Genomic DNA, 21378 nt, shown 5'->3' with positions numbered 1-21378 from the left:
ATGTTTGTGAAACTCGGTTAGTGTGCATGATGCCTAGCTGTAGTACTTTGTTCAGTTGTTTTAAGGGTTGTGGTACGGATTCCCGACTGGAGGACTCGTGTCCGATACCTCCGGTTGGAACTCCAACTTACGAATTGTACAGTCGACACGGATTAGGTCCGATTGCATTCAATGAGTGTTGGGTTCGTTACACTAAAAAAGACGGTGTCCTTAGTTGGCCACCTCATGGTAGTTTTGAGGCACCGATTCTAGATAATCTTGAAGCTAAATTGTTCAAAAGAAAAACAAGGCCGGCCATGTTTGATTCCTTTCGGTTATGGCGTAAAGAAGCCAAGCAGAAAGAAATCAAGCAGATTAAGCGTAATAAGAGAGAAGGGATTGTCACCACGGTAAGAAACGCAGAACAGTTTCAGCGAGATAAGGAGGAAAAGGAAAAGGAAGTTTTCGATAGATTGCAGCGCATGACTGTCGATAAGTGTTACCCCGTTTTACCGACGGGTACGGATAAGAAGGAGGACGTAGTAGAGGACCCCTTGTTGTCCTATCTCATGAAGTCACCACCTCCGTATGCACAGGGTACCGCAGTTCCTGTGGTTCCCCCTGTCCCTGTTCCTGCTCCTGTTCCTGTTCCCCAACCTGTACCCGTTCCTCCGCTTGTTCCTGCTCCTTTGCCTGCTCCCGTCCCTACTGCTCCTCCGCTTGTAATTCCTCATACTCCTGCTCCCGCTGCTCCTACTGTTCTGGTTACTCCTGCTGTCTCTTCTGTTCCTGATACTTCTCTTGTTACCCCGTTGAGTTATTCTTCTTCCCCATCTTCTCGACGTCGTGTCCCTTCTGTTGCTGCTAACTTCTTCACTTCTCTCGGACCAATTCTTGAGTCCGCTGGTTCTGATGGTCCCCAAAGACGAAGTCAGCTTCCTGGTGGTAGGGAACGTGATTCGCTATATAATATGGCGATGGGATGGATTAGATACCCCCTTAGGAATCCTCCACGTATAGTACTCGATACGTTTTCTCAATTCAACATACCGACACAGAGGTTCGTGTTTGAGGAAATGTGCAAACTTTTACGTGATCAAATATCGGCTGATGCGTCTGATGAGGTATTGACTGCTCTATCTAATCTTCAGCTCCAGTTTGCGAGTGGTATAATGGTAGGTAGCAATGTTCGACGTGCTGTCGAGCAGTTGCTATCTTTTCGTCCTTCTATAATGCCTCGGGCATTGTTTGTAGAAGACATTGAGGGACCGCCAGCAGCGCCTGGTCAGTATCCCATGCGCGAGGTTCCACCGGTGTGGATGCCTGGCGATCCTAATGCTAATCCCATTATTCCGCCATATTTTCAGAGAGTGTGGATACATCTTCCGTGGAAACGATCGGAAGTTTTGCAGGTGAAGCAATCTTTGCCTGACCCTCGCAAAAATCCTGCAGGGGACTATAAAGAATTGTCGCAGCTAGTGGATGCTACGGTTATGAACCTTGCTGACATCGATATGTTGTTCGGTAACGTAGTTCCGCAACCGGTTTGGGCGAAAATTCGTCAAGAAAATCATGTGGCAGAATTAGGTGGTGACTGGGCTGCACTTCTTGCTGCGGATGCCTTGCAAGTTGGTGGGGCTAAACCCGAACAGCTGATTGCTAATCTCCCTCAGAGAATAATCACTCTTATGAAGACGCTTATGCCAGCTATGAAGGTGAATTGGGACAAGTTGTCCACTTGCAAACAAAAGAAGGATGAGAGTGTCTCTGATTTCTTTACCAGATTTGAGGAAGCATTCATTGATCATAGTGGTCAGGATATGGGTACTGAGGGAGGTCAGAGGTTGTTTGTGGACAAATTTGTGTCTAATTTGTTGCCGGACTTAAGCAACAAATTAAGGAATTCAGAGAGTGCGTGGGCTGTTTCCACTTCTGCTCAGATATTGGCTACGGCCCAATATTATGAAAATAGGGAGAAAGAGGAAAATGATCGTGCCGATAAAAAGACAAAAGAGCTCAAAACTAAAGTGTTGTTGCAACAAGCGTATCCTCCACGTTCGAATCAGAATGATTCGCAACAGCGGAATCGATCGCAGTCTCAGTCGAATAGGTCGCAATCACGAAATGACTCCTCTTCGCAGAGATCTTCATTGGGGTACAATCAATGTGCCTATTGTAGGGGAGAGGGTCATTTGAAATTCGATTGTCCAGTATTGCGTGATCGAAATAGTGGTAATTCATCTAGAGGAGGTCGTAGTGGTCCTCAACAAGCATCACGTGGTCGAGGCCGCGGTGCTCAAAATGATCGTTCTGATAATGCTTCTGATTCTAATAATTGTTTTGATCAGCGTGGATCGTCGCAAGGCAGATCTGCCCAGTATAATGTGGATGACTATTACGTCGATCAAGGCACTGACGACAGTAATTACTAGGATAGCCATAGGCAAGGAGAGGGAGTAGTATCAGTTCCGGTTGATCAGAGAGGGCCTTACGTCGCAGTTGCCACCTCGGGCGTCGTTGAGCCTTTTCTGTTGGACACTGGTGCAGCGAAAAGTTCCATCATGCATTCGAAACTCCCTGGCGCACCTTTGTCTGGCTTAACAAATGTTTCCGTTGGATTCTCTGGCGCCCCTGTTAGCAATCCGGTTTCTCGCCCTTTGCCCCTTACAATTGGGCCTCGTGAGCTGAAAGCTCCCTTGATTTTGACTACTGGTTGTGGTGAAAATCTTTTGGGCCTGGATTTGCTGAAACGACTATATGCGACTTTGTATTGTTCTCCTGCGGGAGTGAAGCTTACTTTGGGTGAGAGAGTTATCTCTCCTATCTACTTGTCTCTCGATAAGCTTCCACCGGAATTGAGTTCTCTTCCTGCATCTTTGTGGGCAACAGGTCCCAATGATGTGGGCCTGCTTGATATCTCCCCTTACGTTGTTCACTTGAAATCTAATGTGCGTTTGCCACGTATTCCCCAGTATCGTATCTCCCTTGATGGTGTGCGAGCGCTGTTAGCAATCATCTACGATTTGATTGAGAAAGATGTTATCGAGGAGACTCGGGGAAACGTGTGCAATAGTCCTGTGCCACCCATTCTGAAACGCACTGATCCTTCAAAGCCTCCTGTTTATCTTTTTGTTATCGATTTACGGGAGGTGAATAAAATTGTGATTCCTCAGTTCCCTGTGGTGCCTGACATTACGGCTCTACTGACTCTGATTCCAGCCTCTGCATCTTGGTTCTCAGTGATCGATCTGAAGAATGCGTTCTTCAGCATTCCGATTGCTGAGGAGAGTAGAGACCTTTTCGGTTTCTCTCTTGGTGGTCGCAGCTTTAGGTTTAAACGTGCTCCTCAGGGCTACTGTGAGAGTCCATCGATATATAGTCAAGCCTTGAAGAGTCAACTTGATGCGTTTGTGTTGCCGGCCGGTGCGGCCTTGATCCAATATGTCGACGACCTATTGGTGGCTGCAGACACTCAGGACATTTGCAAAATTGCTACGGTGTCGTTGTTGCAGCATCTCTGTGACTTACATCACAAGGTGTCACCTTCTAAACTGCAATATTGTTGCCAAGAAGTCACCTATTTAGGTCACTTATTGTCAAAGGAGGGAAGAAGGTTGACCCCAGAGAGAATTGCAGCGATTGCTCGAATGACTGTGCCAACGACTCAGAGAGATGTGCGTGCCTTTTTAGGTATCACGTCATACTGCAGGCAATGGATTCCAAATTTTTCATTGCTAGCGAAACCATTGGTAGCTCTTACGTGCAAGGATGTTCCAACTCCTTTACCATGGACGGACGAATGCAAGAAAAGTTTTTCTGAACTGCGTGATGCGTTGTGTTCGGCTCCTGTGTTAGGTACCCCTGACTACAGTAAGCAGTTTACACTATACGTTCACGAGAGGGAAGGTTGTGCGTTAAGTGTCTTGACGCAACAGTTAGGTGGTAAACAGCGTCCATGTGCATATTTTTCCTCGACCTTGGACCCGGTAGCTAGAGCATTGCCGAGTAGTTTGAGAGCAACAGCGGCAACTGCGGTGTCCATCCGACAATCTACAGGATTGGTCATGGATAATATGCTTACGGTGATGGTTCCGCACGCAGTTGACACTCTCTTAAATCGTACGAAAACTCAACACCTGACGAGTGCAAGGTTGTCTGGGTATGAGTTGACGCTCTTGGCAAGTCACATTCAAATAAAACGTTGTAATGTCCTGAACCCGACGACTTTGTTGCCAATTAGTATGGAATCAGACGAAGTAGCACCTCATGACTGCTACTTACGAACTGAGGAGGAAACAAAAGGTCGTGTTGATTTGAAAAATACTCCATTGGAAGACCCCGATGGTACCTTGTACGTGGACGGGTCGTGTTTTAAGTTGCCGAATGGTGATGGGACGACTGCTTATGCTGTGGTGACGTTGAGTACGGTTGTGGAGACTGAGACTGAATCAGAATTCTGCACAGGCGGCAGAGCTGATTGCCTTGACTAGAGCGTGTGTGTTGTCGAAAGGGAAACGGGTGAATGTGTTTACGGACAGCCAATACGCATTTGGCGTTGCCCATAGTTTCGGACGATTGTGGAGAGAGAGAGGTTTTATGACGTCGCATGGTACGAAGATTCAGCATGGACAGCTTGTGAATGATCTTTTGGATGCACTTACATTGCCCGAGCAGGTGGCGATTATTAAATGTAGTGCACACCGTAAGGTGACGGATGATGTTGGTCGTGGCAATGCGTTTGCGGATGAAGTTGCTAAGGAGACTGCCAGAAATCTTAGCACTAGAATGTATGTGACTAGTTCGGTAAGGTGGCTTACAGAGACTGGTATGTGTGAAGACACTATCGAGAGTGTGAAAGCGATTCAGAACGAGGCCACTGAATCTGAAAAAACGAAGTGGAAAGAGAGTACGGGAAAGTTGGACGCGAATGGCTGCTGGATTGATTTGTCGGAGCATAAGAGGTGGATGTTGCCGGATGCGTATGTGCGAGCTGTTGTGACGATGGCACACGGCTTGGCACATATTAGTGTGAAAGGTATCTGTAAGTTGTTGTCCCCTGTATGGAAGAATGATGGTATCACTAAGTGTGCTGAGAGATTGGTGAGGAATTGTATGATATGTATGATGTATAATCCTGGTAAGGGAACTCCTACACCTCCTGGCCATTTTGCTCCCCCTTCATGTCCCTTTGAGGTGATTCAGCTAGACTTCATCCATATGGAGCGATGCAATAACCTAAAGTACGTTTTAGTTGTGGTTTGCGCATTCTCCCGATGGATTGAAGCCTACCCTCTTAAAGACAATACTGCTCTGTCCACTGCTAAAATCCTACTGAAGGAATACTTTCCTCGGTATGGAATGCCACGGATTGTATGGTCTGATAACGGAAGTGAGTTTGTAGGGAGTGTGATGAAGAATGTGTGTAAGGGCCTTGGAATTACACAGAAATTCCATAGTGCCAATCATCCCCAGTCAGCAGGTTTGGTTGAAGGGTATAATGGCACCCTTAAACTGAAACTAGCGAAGATTCAGGCTACGACTGGTCTCTCGTGGCCGGACGCTTTGCCTTTAGCTCTTCTGTCAACAAGGGCGACTGTACACTCCCGAGTAGGGCTCAGTCCCTATGAGATTGTGTTCGGCCGCCCTGCCAATGTTTGGGGGGGTCCCTAGACCCAGTGTGTTCTCTGATCTTGAGTACCCAATGTTGATCGATTATCTTCCTGATCTGACTGCTAAACTGAGGTTAATTCACCAACAGGTCTTTGAAGCACTGCTGACGCAGACGGAGGGTCCAGGCCACCAGCTCCAGCCCGGAGACTGGGTGGTGACGAGGAATTTCGCCCGAAAGCGCAACCTTGAGCCTCGTTTTACCGGACCCTACCAAGTGCTCCTTGCCACGAGGACTGCTGTTCGTTTGGAAGGGCGTAAGAACTGGGTGCATGCCACCCATACCAAAAAGGTACCTATACCTTTACCAGCAGACTCGTGGGTGAGGAAGGGCATCGCCTCGTCTGAAGTCGAAACTGTACCGACCTTCGTTCCTTTCAGCGACGCTCAGCCTGTCGGAGAGACCTCAGTGCAGCAGAACGACATTGTTGAACATTTGTCATCACAGAACTCAACATCTGAACAATTGACTGATCAACAGAACTCTGTCTCATCATCGGATCAATTGTTTGACGAACAGACACGTCCTGGGAGAAGCCGATATTTTCTTCGATCTAGTACTAGAGACTAATGAAAATATTTTTGCTCTCTCCCCGGACATCCACGTTTCCCCATTATCACTGACCAGTTGAACACACTTCTATAATTGTGATTTTTGTAAATTTGAGTCTTTTCCACATGTGTTTTGCTTCCACAGCTAGCAGATTTTGTATATATTGTTGATTAAAGTACCTTACATCCGGGTGGACCGTAGGGCCGCGCGGGTACTTCCTTCTGGTTAGTAGGTCTTGACACTAGGTCGAAGACCGTCGATTCCTAGGAACTCCTGGGGATTGACTACTGCTACACAGAACGAAGTGTGTCAAGAACGTTGCGGACGGTTTTAGAGGATGGCTTTCTCAAAGCTGTCGGACTTGGAAAAGGCACAGGCCCACAGATTCAATTTGCGCAGAATTGTACATACAAAACGTTTCATGTTTCAGATGTTCTTCTTATTCCTAACTGTTTCCTCGTTATTGGTGGGTGGGGTGTATTACATGATACAGTCATTGTTGCCTACTGCCTCACCTACTCCTTCTTCTGAACCTAAAACTACCTCCACTGTTTCTCCTCATTCCTTCCACATCTTACCCCAACACGAGCAGGTTAGACGTGCGGAATTCATGAACAATTCCTTCGTTCAGCTCCTTCATCAGCATCAGTTAGTGGTGAACACTACCAATTGTTGGGTGTGTGGGTTAATGCCACATACCACGGATAAGGGAATTCCGTACTTGGTCCTTCCTTATAGTTCCCAGGGTTCAGCTCGAGCATTCCAAACAATGTTTCGAAGCGCACTAGATTCCTACCCCAATCGAGAGCCACGTCCTCCACACTTTGGTCCCGGTCCGTACCATAAGTCTTTGGTGATAGCGATTGCTGATTTAGATAGGGATATCTATGAGCCTTTGCTCATTCCAGAGGAAGAGGTGCGAGCTTATAGGGATCTGCGTGAGGTTGAGTATAGTGCGCTCGTGGGCGAAAGACAGCTTAGAAGCTCGTCTCCAATATGGATCGTACCCCACCTTGGTAATTTCTGTCTGAAAGGTCGTGGTCGAAGCCCGAGAGCTCACCTTGGGGAGAGTGCTTGATCTGAGACGTATGTCTTACCAATGCTCTCTTCCCCTGTTTTCCTGACTGCCAAGGGTACGTACTTTGTCTGTTACGACCGTGCATATACATGGTTGCCCCTTGACTTCGCGGGCACCTGTTATATTGCAAACTTGTTGCCACCGACTTTTACGGTTGCTTCAGATTATCACAAGACTAGAGTTGTGAGGGGCGTGATTAGCAAAGAGGACACTGCCGGTCAAGAGGCAGGAGACTTTTTCAAGGGTTTCTTTCCGTTTTGGGGACCTATGGTTAATAGTAGGAACCTGAGACAGTTGACTCGAGTGGTGGAATCGACTGCTAATATCACTGCCAGTGCCCTTGGCAACATTACAGCAGAGCTTCAGGCGGATAGGCTTATGACGTTACAAAATCGTATGGTTTTGGACGTTGTCCTAGCAGATCGAGGTGGAGTATGTAAGGTGATCCATTCGAGTTGTTGTATATTCATTCCAGACAACGCTCCGACTGTCTATCAAGCCATCTCGAAGTTGCATAAGATCTCTGAGTCCATACACGTGGACGTAGGGGATTGGACGCTTCTCGGGTGGTTTTGGGGCCTAATGTCGACTTGGGGTTGGAAGATTCTGATGATCATTGGGGTTGTTGTAGCATTCCTGTTCACGTGTTGTCTTTGTGTGCAGTGTGGTCCTGCCTTATGTGGCCTCTGTGCTACAACGTGTATAAGGCAGCCGCCTGTTACCAAAGGAACTCTGATGGATAGAATTATGTTACAACAGCATCTAGATAGTCTGATGAATATCGAGATTGATTATGATTCCGACTAGTGCTTGCCTACATGAGGGCAAAAGGAGCGTCTGAGGTTCCGTGACAATTGTAAGTGGTGTGGTCGAGTCTGGTATCTATGAACCGCAAATGACGAGTTTAGTGGGTGTACGCGTTTTCGCTGTGCTAGCCTAAACCGTTCGTCTGTTTCGTGGGTTTCTTCATCTGAACCCACGGGTTCCATCTTAGATACGGCATCCATTTTGTTTCTTGCCCTCAAGTAGCCAGCGAACGGACGCTGTCCGCTTCGCGACCCTGGGATTCCCAAACTCTTGCGGAAGACACGTTTCCTTTGAAGGTGTCTTTATGATGAGGGGGATGACACCGTAAGGCAGATGGCCCCGCTCGAGGCTCATCTTGCCGTGCTGGTCTATTGTCTCAGTTGTGCATTCATTAGGCACGTCCCCTTTGATGCCTGCAACTCGTGTTTCTTGGTACCACCCCTTTTACACCCTCTTCGATCTGTTCACTGTCCTCGTCTTCCTCTGCACCTGGTTCTGTCCTTCCCTCGATTCGTTTACTGTTGAATGGAATGTACTAATGGTGGGAAGATGTACTTTTACAGTTGGGAACTGCCAAATGTTACTGTGATTATGTTCTGGGCTCCGGATACATGAAAGCGACCCCTCATGATCTTTACGATGGGAACCAAGTTGTAATCTTTTGTGCAGCATGTTATCCTATGCTTGAAAACTGTATAAAAGGAGCGATCCACAGATACAAGTTGAAACAGTCTCCTCGAACCTACACGTGTTGTACTTCCTGTGACTTCTGTGTTCCCTGCAGTAATAAACCTCGAATCTTTGACGCCGAAGGAAGTGTCCCGTGTCTCTGTCATTTGTACGCCGGAACAGGTTACCCACGAAGGTTTTAGGTGTTATCCCTGGCACCACTGGGTCTAGAAAAACCCAGTCCTTCACTTGCAAAATCCTCACAAACCTCAGCCCGGAGGCTTAAACTTGCGAAGGGGTACTGTTATGGTGCAGGAAAAAGAAATCAAAGCTCTTCTTTGTCCCGCAGTATCTGCCATTAAATGGGCATTGCAAAGATTACCCACTCGCAAAAGGTCGCGGGTGATTATACTGCGGAACTGGGCATTCTCCCCTGTACTACCAACAGGGGGGACCGCTATAGAAGTTGTCGGTCTAGTCCTGCGTTCCTGGAAACGGGTGCGAGGTCTAGAAAAGCTGTGAAGTGCGCCGGCTGATTTTAGAACCACGCACTTCACTAACGGATTTTCAGAGATTAGTCACGTTCTTTCTGTAGTCTAGTTAGATAGAAAAAGTGCAGTTTTGTGCCAGGCGTAGGCTAGAGAGAAATACCAATTTAAAGTAAATAGGAAAAAAATATATAAAGAGAAGAATTAATACTTACCCATTGACAACTTCAGTTCCTGATTTCTTCGTCGCTTGGTTGACAGCGGACGCTCCAGAAGGTTCCTAAGGGAGAAGTAAGAAGAATTCAGAAGATAAGAAAGTAAGGCAGAGAGTCAATGAACAAATGAGTAAAAAAGAATAAATGTTATGTAACAAGAGTTAAAGGGTGCTAAAAAGTTGTTTATATTGCAGGTTACCAAAGAATAGAATACTTATATTGTAGAATAGAAGAGGAGCCAAAGCCATAGGCACTTTGGATAAGGAAATCCGCACCCCTTGGACAGGGCTCACCTCCTCTGCTCCCCCTGGACAGGCCTCACCTCTGCACCCCTGGACAGGCCTCACCTCCTCTGCAACCCCTGGACAGGCCTCACCTCATCTGCAACCCCTGGACAGGCCTCACCTCCTCTGCAACCCCTGGACAGGCCTCACCTCCTCTGCAGCCCAGGAACAGGCCACACTTCCTCTACACCCTCTGGACAGGCCTCACCTCCTCTGCCCCCCCCCCCCTGGAGAGGCTCCACCTCCTCTGCCACCTGGACATGCCTCTCCTCCTCTTCTCCCCCTGGACAGGCCTCACCTCCTCTGCCCCCCTGGAGAGGCTACACCTCCTCTGCCACCCGGACATGCCTCACCTCCTCTCCACCCCTCTGGCCTGGCCTCACCTCCTCTGCACCCTCTAGACAGACCTCACCTACTGTGCACCACCAGGACAAGCCTCACCTCTTCTGCACCCGTGGAGAGGACTCGCCTCCTCTGCGCCCCTCAGGACAGGCCTCCTATCTGCCACCTGGACATGCCTCAGCTCCTCTTCACCCCTCCCGGATATGCCTTACCTCCTCTGCACCCCCAGGACAGGCATCACTTCCTCTGCACCCCTGGACAGGCCTCATCTGCTCTCCTCCCCATGGACAGGACTCACCTCCTCTGCACCCCTTGGACAGGCGTCCCCTCCTCTGTACCCCTGGACAGGCCTTGCCTCTTCTGCATCCGCCTGGACAAGCCTGAACCACTCTGCATCCCCCTGGAGAGGCTTCACCTCCTCTGCACCACTCCCAGATATGCCTCACCTCCTCTGCACCCCCAGCCCAGGACAGGCACCACCTCCTCTGCACCACTGGACAGGCCTCACCTGCTCTTAACCCCCTGGACAGGACATGCCTCACCTCCTCTGTACCCCTGACAGGCATCACCTGCTGTTAACCCCCAGACTGGAGATGCCTCACCTCCTCTGTACCCTGGACAGGCCTCACCTGCTCTTAACCCCATGGACAAGACATGTCTCACCTCCTCTGCACCCCCTGGATAGGCCTCACCTCCTCTGCACCCCCTGGATAGGCCTCGCCTCCTCTGCTTCCCCTGAACAGGCATCTCCTCTGCACCACTCAGGACAGGGCTCACCTCCTCTGCACCCCTGGACAGGCCATACCTCCCCTGCACCCCTGGACAGGCCATACCTTCTCTGTACCCCGCGGGTCAGGCCTCACCTCCTCTGCACCCCTGGACAGTCCTCACCTCCTCTGCACCCTGGACAGGCCTCATCTCCTCTGCTACCCCTGTACAGGCCTCGCCACCTCTGCTCCCCCTGGACAGGCCTCACCTCTTCTGCTCCCCTGGACAAGTCTCACTTCCTTCCCTACCCCTGGACAGGCCTCACCTCCTCTGCACCCCTTGGACAGGCCTCCCCTGCTCTTCACTGCCTCTGCTCCCCCTGGACAAGTCTCACCTCCTTTCCTACCCCTGGACAGGCCTCGCCTCCTCTGCACCCCTTGGACAGGCCTCACCTCCGTTGCAACCCCCACGAAAAGGACATGCCTCACCTCCTTTGCACCCTTTGTACAAGCCTCACCTCTTCTGTACCCCCTGGACAGGCCTCACCTTCTCTGCACCCCTCCCGGATATGCCTCACCTCCTCGGCACCCCCAGGACAGGCACCACCTCCTCTGCACCCCTGGACAGGCCTCACCTGCTCCTAACCCCCTGGACAGGACATGCCTCATCTCCTCTGCACCCCCTGGACAGGGCTCACCTCCTCTGCACCCCCTGACCTCCTCTGCACCCCTGGACATGCCTCACCTCCTCTGCACCCCCTGTGCATGCCTGGCCTCCCCTGCACCCCTGGACAGGCCTCAGCTTGTCTGCAACCCCCGGGACAAGCCTCACCTCCTCTGCACACCCCCCTCGCCCCCCAGGGCAAGCCTCACCTCCTCTGCTACCCTGCACATGCCTCACCTCCTCTTCTCCCCCTGGACAGGTCTCGCCTGCTCTCCTCCCTATGGACAGGACTCACCTCCTTTGCACCCTTTGGACAAGCTTCAAATCCTCTGTACACCCCCTGGACAAGTCTCACCTGCTCTGCAACCCCTGAACACGCCTCACCTCCTCTGTACCCCTGGACAGGCCTCCCCTCCTCTGCACCCCTGGACAGGCCTCCCCTCCTCTGCACCCCTGGACAACCTGCTCTCCTTCCCATGGACAGGACTCAACTCCTCAGCACCTCTTGGACAGGCCTCACCTCCTCTGCACCCCTGGACAGGCCTCACCTCCTGTGCACCCTGGACAGGCCTCATCTCCTCTGCTACCCCTGTACAGGCCTCACCTCCTCTGCTCACCCTGGACAGGCCTCACCTCCTCTGCTCCCCCTGGACAAGTCTCACTTCCTTTCCTACCCCTGGACAGGCCTCACCTCCTCTGCACCCCTTGGACAGGCCTCACCTGCTCTTCACCGCCTCTGCTCCCCCTGGACAAGTCTCCCCTCCTTTCCTACCCCTGGACAGGCCTCGCCTCCTCTGCACCCCTTGGACAGGCCTCACCTCCTTTGCAACCCCCACGAAAAGGACATGCCTCTTATCCTCTGCACCCCTGGACACGCCTCACCTCCTCTGTACCCCCTGGACAGGCCTCACCTTCTCTGCACCCCTCCCCGATATGCCTCACCTCCTCTGCACCCCTGAACAGGCCTCACCTGCTCCTAACCCCCTGGACAGGACATACCTAATCTCCTCTGCACCCCCTGGACAGGGCTCACCTCCTCTGCACCCCCTGTGCATGCCTGACCTCCTCTGCACCCCTGGACATGCCTCATCTCCTCTGTACCCCCTGTGCATGCCAGGCCTCCCCTGCACCCTTGGACAGGCCTCGCCTCCTCTGCACACCCTCCTTGCCCCCCAGGGCAAGCCTCACCTCCTCTGCACACCCTCCTTGCCCCCCAGGGCAAGCCTCACCTCCTCTGCTACCCTGCACATGCCTCACCTCCTCTTCTCCCCCTGGACAGGTCTCGCCTGCTCTCGTCTCCATGAACAGGACTCACCTCCTTTGCACCCTTTGGACAAGCTTCAAATCCTCTGTACACCCCCCGGACAAGCCTCACCTCCTCTGCAACCCCTGAACACGCCTCACCTCCTCTGTACCCCTGGACAGGCCTCCCCTCCTCTGCACCCATGGACAGGCCTCCCCTCCTCTGCACCCATGGACAGGCCTCAACTGTTCTCCTTCCCATGGACAGGACTCAACTCCTCCGCACCCCTTGGACAGGCCTCACCTCCTCTGCACCCATGGACAGGCCTCACTTCCTCTGCACCCCTGGGACAGGCCTCAACTCCTCTGCACCCCATGGACAAGCCTCACCTCCTCTGCACCCCCCTGGACAGGCCTCACCTCCTCTGCACCCCCCTGGACAGGCCTCACCTTCTCTGCACCCCCCTGGACAGGCCTCACCTCCTCTGCACCCCCCTGGACAGGCCTCACCTCCTCTTCACCCCCCTGGACAGGTCTCACTTCCTCTGCACCCCCCCCCCCCCCCGGACAGGCCTCACCTCCTCTGCACCCCCTTGGACAGGCCTCACCTCCTCTGCAGCCCCTTGGACAGGCCACACCTCCTCTGCCACCTGGACATGCCTCCCTTCCTCTTCTCCCCCTGGACAGACCTCACTTCCTCTTCACCACTCTGGACTGGCTTCACCTCCTGTGCACTCCTGGACAGGCCTCACCTCCTCTGCAGCCCCCTGGACAGGCCCCACCTCCTCTGCACCCCTGGACAGGCCTCACCTCCTCTGCCCCCGGACAGGCCTCACCTCCTCTGCACCCCTGGACAGGCCCCACCTCCTCTGCACCCCTGGACAGGCCTCACCTCCTCTGCCCCCGGACAGGCCTCACCTCCTCTGCACCCCTGGACAGGCCTCGCCTCCTCTGCACCCCTGGACAGGCCTCACCTCCTCTGCACCCCTGGACAGGCCTCCCCTCCTCTGCACCCCATGGACAGGCCTCTCCTCCTCTGCACCCCTGGACAGGCCTCTCATCCTCTGCACCCCTGGACAGGCCTCACCTCCTCAGCATCCCTGGACAGGCCTCTCATCCTCTGCACTCCTGGACAAGCCTCACCTCCTCTGTACCCCCTGGACAGGCCTCACCTTCTCTGCACCCCTCCCCGATATGCCTCACCTCCTCTGCACCCCTGAACAGGCCTCACCTGCTCCTAACCCCCTGGACAGGACATGCCTCATCTCCTCTACACCCCCTGGACAGGGCTCACCTCCTCTGCACCCCCTGTGCATGCCTGACCTCCTCTGCACCCCTGGACATGCCTCACCTCCTCTGCACCCCCTGTGCATGCCTGGCCTCCCCTGCACCCCTGGACAGGCCTCGCCTCATCTGCAACCTCCGGGACAAGCCTCACCTCCTCTGCACACCCTCCTTGCCCCCCAGGGCAAGCCTCACCTCCTCTGCTACCCTGCACATGCCTCACCTCCTCTTCTCCCCCTGGACAGGTCTCGCCTGCTCTCGTCTCCATGGACAGGACTCACCTCCTTTGCACCCTTTGGACAAGCTTCAAATCCTCTGTACACCCCCCGGACAAGCCTCACCTCCTCTGCAACCCCTGAACACGCCTCACCTCCTCTGTACCTATGGACAGGCCTCCCCTCCTCTGCACCCCTGGACAGGCCTCCCCTCCTCTGCACCCCCTGGACAGGCCTCCCCTCCTCCGCACCCCTTGGACAGGCCTCACCTCCTCTGCACCCCTGGACAGGCCTCACTTCCTCTGCACCCCTGGGACAGGCGTCACCTCCTCTGCACCCCATGGACAGGCCTCACCTCCTCTGCACCCCCCTGGACAGGCCTCACCTCCTCTGCACCCCCCTGGACGGGCCTCACCTCCTCTGCACCCCCCTGGACAGGTCTCACTTCCTCTGCACCCCCCCCCCCGGACAGGCCTCACTTTCTCTGCACCCCCCCTCCCCCGGACAGGCCTCACCTCCTCTGCAGCCCCCTGGACAGGCCACACCTCCTCTGCCACCTGGACATGCCTCCCTTCCTCTTCTCCCCCTGGACAGACCTCACCTCCTCTTCACCACTCTGGACTGGCCTCACCTCCTCTGCACTCCTGGACAGGCCTCGCCTCCTCTGCAGCCCCCTGGACAGGCCCCACCTCCTCTGCACCCCTGGACAGGCCTCACCTCCTCTGCCCCCCGGACAGGCCTCACCTCCTCTGCACCCCATGGACAGGCCTCACCTCCTCTGCACCCCCTGGACAGGCCTCACCTCCTCTGCACCCCCCTGGACAGGCCTCACCTCCTCTGCACCCCCCCTGGACAGGCCTCACCTCCTCTGCACCCCCCTGGACAGGTCTCACTTCCTCTGCACCCCCCCCCCCCACGGACAGGCCTCACTTCCTCTGCACCCCCCCCCCCCCGGACAGGCCTCACCTCCTCTGCACCCCCGCGGGACAGGCCTCACCTCCTCTGCACCCCCGCGAGACAGGCCTCACCTCCTCTGCACCCCTGGACAGGCCTCACCTCCTCTGCACCCCTGGACAGGCCTCACCTCCTCTGCACCCCTGGACAGGCCTCACCTCCTCTGCACCCCCGCGGGACAGGCCTCACCTCCTCTGCACCCCCGCGGTACAGGCCTCACCTCCTCTGCGAAAATCAACTCCCCAGCACACGTATTTAAGTAAGATGTGGTTTCCCTCCAAGTTAAAAACAAGTACAGTAAATGAGTCACAGAATATACACAATTCTTTCTTTCTTTTGTCTTGTTCGTGTTTTATTCTGGTGTTCTCGGGCACAACCAACACGTGTTTCGGCGCTACAGGGTGTGATCCTGCGACTTTCTCAAGGCTGTGTAAAAAATAAAGGTAGAGAACCATGATCTAAATAGAAGTCACATCCTTCTCAGTCATTGGTATTATTTTTTGTAAAATGAAATACGGCCACAGCGCACATAAACTAAGGGGATTGTCTATGTTAGGTATACAGACAATGGTAACCTAACCTTGTTGAGAAGATACATGTAAAAAAAGCATCTAAGATTCAGTATACGATGGAGAGCGAATCTAGATAAAACTCCAATGGCAAATGACCTCCTTATAGCCCTGGTGCACAACATCCACCTTGGTAATTTCAAGTGTGGAACCCGCGTCTGTGGTTTGGTCCGAGTGATGGGCTCTCAAGGCGCGGGCTCTGGTCTGGGGGTCATGATGGGCTCTCAAGGCGCGGGCTCTGGTCTGGGGGTCATGATGGGCTCTCAAGGCGCGGGCTCTGGTCTGGGGGTCATGATGGGCTCTCAAGGCGCGGGCTCTGGTCTGGGGGTCATGATGGGCTCTCAAGGCGTGGGCTCTGGTCTGGGGGTCATGATGGGCTCTCAAGGCGCGGGCTCTGGTCTGGGGGTCATGATGGGCTCTCAAGGCGCGGGCTCTGGTCTGGGGGTCATGATGGGCTCTCAAGGCGTGGGCTCTGGTCTGGGGGTCATCTGGTCTGGGGGTCATGATGGGCTCTCAAGGCGTGGGCTCTGGTCAGGGGGTCATGATAGGCTCTCAAGGCGTGGGCTCTGGTCTGGGGGTCATGATGGGCTCTCAAGGCGTGGGCTCTGGTCTGGGGGTCATGATGGGCTCTCAAGGCGTGGGCTCTGGTCTGGGGGTCATGATGGGCTCTCAAGCCGCAGGCTCTAGTCTGGGGGTCATGATGGGCTCTCAAGGCGCGGGCTCTGGTCTGGGGGTCATGATGGGCTCTCAAGGCGTGGGCTCTGGTCTGGGGGTCATGATGGGCTCTCAAGGCGTGGGCTCTGGTCTGGGGGTCATGATGGGCTCTCAAGGCGTGGGCTCTGGTCTGGGGGTCATGATGGGCTCTCAAGGCGCGGGCTCTGGTCTGGGGGTCATGATGGGCTCTCAAGGCGTGGGCTCTGGTCTGGGGGTCATGATGGGCTCTCAAGGCGTGGGCTCTAGTCTGGGGGTCATGATGGGCTCTCAAGACGCGGGCTCTGGTCTGGGGGTCATGATGGGCTCTCAAGGCGTGGGCTCTGGTCTGGGGGTCATGATGGGCTCTCAAGGCGCGGGTTCTGGTCTGGGGGTCATGATGGGCTCTCAAGCCGCGGGCTCTAGTCTGGGGGTCATGATGGGCTCTCAAGGCGCGGGCTCTGGTCTGGGGGTCATGATGGGCTCTCAAGGCGCGGGTTCTGGTCTGGGGGTCATGATGGGCTCTCAAGGCCCGGGCTCTAGTCTGGGGTCATGATGGGCTCTCAAGGCGCGGGCTCTAGTCTGGGGGTCATGATGGGCTCTCAAGGCGCGGGTTCTGGTCTGGGGGTCATGATGGGCTCTCAAGCCGCGGGCTCTAGTCTGGGGGTCATAAGTCCCAAACTTTAGAGCCCCGAGTGGATCAAGCATGAAGGTGAGAAATAAATACCTCTGCTGTCCCAGTGTAACTTTCTGTAAATAAAGAAGGAATCTGTTTAAACGTCTGAAAATCCAGATCTGTGAAGTTCCAGAGTGACTGATATTTCAAAGAAACCTCCTTTCAAAGCCGTGTTAATTGCGACCCACACGGGGGTCCGTGAGTACCAGCGAGGAGTCCAAAGGATGGGTCCAAAGGATGGGTCCTCTGATTAATGTGTTCTTGTTTTCTCCAAGAATCAAACAATATCTGCAAATCAAATGTGACGGTTCCAGTGTGCGAAGCCTCCGAATGAACCACATAGATGGATAGTGCTCTTAACGCCTAATTAAACCTCTCCTTTGAGCGCTGTGTCATCGGGGGATGAAGGTCAATACACTTTCATAGAAGAGCAGGATACTACACTCACCTCTCTATCGTCGCAGAGGACGGCAGAGCATCCACAGCCGCAGCCCGAGTGCTGTAGCAACCGGCGTAGAAGAGCTCAGTCCGAGGCTCTGGGTGACTTCCGGTGTCCGACATAACAACCAACGAAGGACTGCGGTGACCGAACCGGCAGCCATCTTGGAACGGTGAATGTGTCAAGAGCTCGTGCTCTGTAGACTCATCTACTTCTCATAAATGTAATCTCAAAAATACAATTGAGGTCATTGAAAGGGTGGCGTGTATAAAAGATGCACGTTGGAGTGCAGGCATGTTATAATATTCTTGTGAATTCTCCAGGCTAATTTCAAAATTGATCGTAAAACGTCACATAATTATGTCCTTGTGTAGAAAGTCGATCCAATCCTTGGGTGATCTTTGCTACCGTAGTCTATTATTATAAAGTAAAGTGCCCGTGGGGTCATTTATGTAACTGTGTCTATGGTCGAATTTTTCTGATCAATATAATTACAAAAATTCGACTATAGACACAGTGACACAGTAATTATGTGACGTTTTACGATCAATTTTGAAACTAGCCAGGAGAATTCACAAAAAGATCTCTAATATTTAATACACATTACAAAATATGGATTTATAACATGTCTGCACTCCAACATGCATCAATACACCCCATACAGCGCCTCTGACTCCACCCTGAGCCTCGGGGCGCTATGCACAGGCCCCGAAGAGAGACCCTGCTCCCCTGGACAGACCTCTCCTCCTCTGCCCCTCCTGTGGACAGGCCTCTCCTCCTCTGCACCCCTGGACAGGCCTCTCCTCCTCTGCACCCCTGGACAGGCCTCTCCTCCTCTGGACAGGCCTCTCCTCCTCTCCTCCTCTGGACAGGCCTCTCCTCCTCTGCCCCTCCTCTGGACAGGCCTCTCGGTGAAGGATTCTCATTAAGGACAGAGGAGCCCAGAGTTCATTCCACCCCATACAGCGCCTCTGCCTCCGCCCTGAGCCTCGGGGCGCTATGCACAGACACCGAAGAGAGACACTGCTCCCCTTAGTACCAATTGAGTCTATATTAATTGTTTGGTTTCCTATCTCTAACTTCTCTAGGGACCGTTGTTGTTTAAAATAATTGATTCCCAAGGTCTCTGGTTGACTCTCCTTGGGTCCCCTTGTTGCTTTATAATATGCAAAGATCGACCTGACACAACATCCGTAGACTCCATAATGTATTGCTGCTATTGATTGTCTAAACAGACCAACTGCCCTGCTCCTATTATATATGGACAAGGCATTTGATTCGGTGAGTTGGACTTGTATGTTCATCTTATTGAGGCATTTAAACATGGGTCCCACCTCATTGCATTGATTAGATTGTTATATACAGACCTTATAGCATCTGTGCGCGTGGCCGGAACTACATCAGTCCATTTTCCTGTCAAGCGTGGCATCTGTCAGGGGTACCCCCTTTCACCTCTATAATTTGCCATTGCCATCGAGCCGCTAGCAGCCTAGGTACAATGCAATGCACTTTATTGTGGGTTCGAGTGGACTTCGGACATATCGGATCGTATAGCTTTATAAGCAGATGACATCCTATTCTTCTTGACCGATCCCCACTGAACAGAACCCTGAATACTACAGGTCATGCACATCTCTAGAGAGACATCAGGCCTACACATGAACCCTACCAAGTCTCAAATATGGCCACTCAGAGGGTCACTGGGGAGCGGGAGATGGGCTGATGGGCTGAAGATTGTAACACAAGGCTTTACCTCCTTGGGTATCTTTGTATCAAATAGTCAAATACTTTCCTGGAGGGAAAATCTGGAGCATCTACAACCAAAGTCAAAGCTGAGATGAAAAAATGGGCCTCACTCCCCCTCTCACTCTATGGAAGGTCGGCCATCTTCAAGATGGTTTCTTTGCCAAAATTACTATATCAATGACAATCTCATCCTTTTTCCATTCCTATGACCTGGTTTCGGTAAATGAATGCAGCATTGAGTCAGTTTATGTGGGGGGAGTAGCACGGCTAGAGTCGCCCTGCGCACATGTATGCAATCCACGTACTTCAGCGGCATCGCCACTGCAGACATACACTCCTACTACGCAGCATCACAACTACAGGTCTTGAATGAATGGTGATATGGGCCTAGGGATGAACATGCATATAAGATCGAATGGTGGATTATGCGAGAACCATCTCTATACCCACTCCTGTGCAGCATATCGACCACCAAGGGCCACACCCCGTAACACAGGTGGTAATCACATCTTGTTGACAGACGTTGCACTGCATGGGTTGGTGGGGGCATCTTACGCTGGAGACCCCGCTGTGGGGAAACTGCTTACTGTCTCAGGTAGCAGACCTACAGGAGTTCAGAGGCTGGGATCGCATTGGAGTATCAACTCTTGGGGATGTCATGAGGGGCCACACCCTAAGGCCTTACCTGAGTTTAGTCCTCTAGAGTGCAAGCTCCTGATGGGGGACCTTAGGGACCATAGAATCTCCAAAATCTGTCATACCATAGTGACTAACAGCCCGCAACCCTTGCTCCCCTTCGGGCCTCATAGGACATGGACATAGGACCTATAGACGACGACTGGTCCAAGGCACTTCAATCACCTTGTAGAACTGCAATCGCCACCCGCCTGCACTATATTCAATTTAAATACCTGCATAGGGTGTATTACACCTGAGATAGATTATGGCGGGCTGGACTGATCGCCTCTCCTCAGTGCTCCGCTGTCACTTTAAGGACGGCCCCTTCCTACACACAGTTTGGACGTGCCCCACTCTCGATCGTTTCTTGTGAGGGTTGCTTCAAAGCCTATCTACAGTATTAGCATGGGCCATTCCCCAGTCTCCCAAACTCACGCCCCTGCATTGCACAGACGAGATTTTCGATAATAATTACAAAAGACATTTACTATTTTTGGGCCTGACCCTTGCAAAATGGGATATTGGAAAACATTGGAAGACTGATTCCCCTCCTCATGTATCGACATGGAAGGGAGGCATGGATTATGCTATGGAGTTAGAACGACCTGTATTCATAGCCCGTGGATGCCCAAGGAAGCACACCAAAATATGGAAACGGTGGGCCACATATAGAGACATTCCCTTGGAGACGCACAGCACAGAGGATTGCCAATTAATGAATGAAGTCATAGCATTCCAATAAAGATGGAGGGTTTATACAGATTACACACACCTGTATCAGAGATACGAGTAACCAAGAATAGAATGCCCAAGACTAGGCGCAGAGTTAGGACCTGTGTGAAGCATTTGTTCTTGTTTTATGTGTGTAATCATATGATACATAAGATATGGACTGTAATTTTCCTTCTATATATGATTTATATGTCTATCATCGTATGGAAACCCTGTGTTGACTTTCACAAACTCAATAAAACATGTTTTTTGAACAAGAAAAATACGCTAACATTTGTGCAAACGTTTTGAACTACCCTTTGGCGGTGTTGTGCAATGTTCCCACTGATTGTAATTATAACAGTGCTTGGGACACTAGCTTTGTGTAAGAAATGGTGACCATAATGTTGTTAATAGAACATGTCTCCATAATTTAATTAGATGGACCATTATACAATTCATCATTAAAAAATGCAGCTGATTGCTCCTGGTCAAATTATGCACAGTTTCAATGTCCCAATCATCAGAGAAAGTACTAGAAATGAAGATATCATTTAAGGAAATTTTAAACAAATATTAAATTTTCAATAGCTCATTCGGACTATATACATCATATGATACACTTTCCCAAACTATTCCCTCCAGAACTGGAACTGCTGTAATCGTCACCAGGAACAGGTCTCTTAGTTCACGGTGTGATGATGTATGTGGTTTCAGAACC

The 21378-nt window shown here is 52.2% G+C and overlaps 1 long non-coding RNA gene across 1 annotated transcript in view; it reads right to left on the bottom strand.

Moving 5' to 3' along the window:
* Positions 1 to 17575, bottom strand: part of LOC147664115 (uncharacterized) — a 79334-nt gene extending 61759 nt beyond the window's left edge. Inside the window, exons 1-2 of the long non-coding RNA XR_015305181.1 lie at positions 17532 to 17575; positions 9457 to 9521 (exon numbers count right to left, since the gene is read on the bottom strand). This is a non-coding gene — a long non-coding RNA (uncharacterized LOC147664115). The remainder of the gene's footprint in view (positions 1 to 9456; positions 9522 to 17531) is intronic.
* Between the last annotated feature and the right edge of the window lie 3803 nt (positions 17576 to 21378).

This window comes from Lissotriton vulgaris, unplaced genomic scaffold (assembly GCF_964263255.1).
Source record: "Lissotriton vulgaris unplaced genomic scaffold, aLisVul1.2 SCAFFOLD_451, whole genome shotgun sequence".
In the NCBI taxonomy this organism is placed as follows: Eukaryota; Metazoa; Chordata; class Amphibia; order Caudata; family Salamandridae; genus Lissotriton; species Lissotriton vulgaris.
Note: the sequence above shows the minus strand (reverse complement) of the source record. Positions and strands in the feature narration are given on the sequence as shown.